Here is a 1,097-nt window from a genome sequence, read left to right on the forward strand (position 1 = left end):
ATCAAACAAATATCTTATTCGAAATATATCTAACAGCAAGATATAGATAAATCTAAATACTCAATAGGTTGAGTCCTACTAGGCTGCTACTTGCTACTTTATTTGCTTTAAGTCTTTTTTTTTTTTCAAAAAGATTTGCTTTAAGTCTTTACCAAAAAAGAAAATTCAGATTTTGATTCAATAGTGCGCGGGAGCAATTGAATGAACATAATCGAGAAAATGAAAGAAAGAAAGAAAAAAGAATTATCTTTCTTAGTTGAACCCACCTTTTTAATTGACGTGATTTTAAGAAAGTTTATGTTAGACAATCCACAAAATTATGATAAAGCTAATGTGATACAGCGTATATATATACCGACAATGACATTTTTTGTTAACTTCTTGCTATGTTAATGAAATAGATACTGTGATAATAATAATTATCTTACGAATTAATTACGATTGCATATATCAGTTCACAATTTTAATACCATAATCAGTAGCTTAAAAAGAAAAGGCAATAAAAATACTAGGCAAAGCATTAAAAGTTAAAAACAATAATGAATATTTGATAAATTCATATTGTTTATTGAACAGCTTTGATAAGGTCATATTGTATTTGAGAATTGACTAAATAATTAAAAATTTATCACTCAAATTAACTTGGTCCCGTAGCTCAGTTGGTTAGAGCGTTGGTCTTATGAGCCGAAGGTCGTGAGTTCGAGCCTCGCCGGGACCAATTTTAAATATGTATAATTACCTGAATATAGTATCCTGGTTTTACAACAACATCTCAGGTATGACTGCAAAATGTTATTAATTTTTAATGAAAATTGAACGCATATTTATTTTAAAATGAAAAAGAAAAAACAAAAATTAAATTAAAGCAAATAACCTCAAATCCTAAAAGATGGGGAGACAAATAAGTCATTTTAATAAATTCATCATATTAATCTAATTTTTAATATGAGCCGAAAGTTCGAGCCTCGCCGGGACCAATTTTAAATATGTATAATTACCTGAATATAGTATCCTGGTTTTACAACAACATCTCAGGTATGACTGCAAAATGTTATTAATTTTTAATGAAAATTGAACGCATATTTCATATTTATTTT

The 1,097-nt window shown here is 27.7% G+C and overlaps 1 non-coding gene across 1 annotated transcript; it reads left to right on the forward strand.

The window, feature by feature from the left end:
• Positions 645–718, forward strand: TRNAI-UAU. Its single transcript has one exon. It is a non-coding gene; the product is annotated as a tRNA-Ile (tRNA).

Source organism: Arachis ipaensis, chromosome B01 (assembly GCF_000816755.2).
Source record: "Arachis ipaensis cultivar K30076 chromosome B01, Araip1.1, whole genome shotgun sequence".
In the NCBI taxonomy this organism is placed as follows: Eukaryota; Viridiplantae; Streptophyta; class Magnoliopsida; order Fabales; family Fabaceae; genus Arachis; species Arachis ipaensis.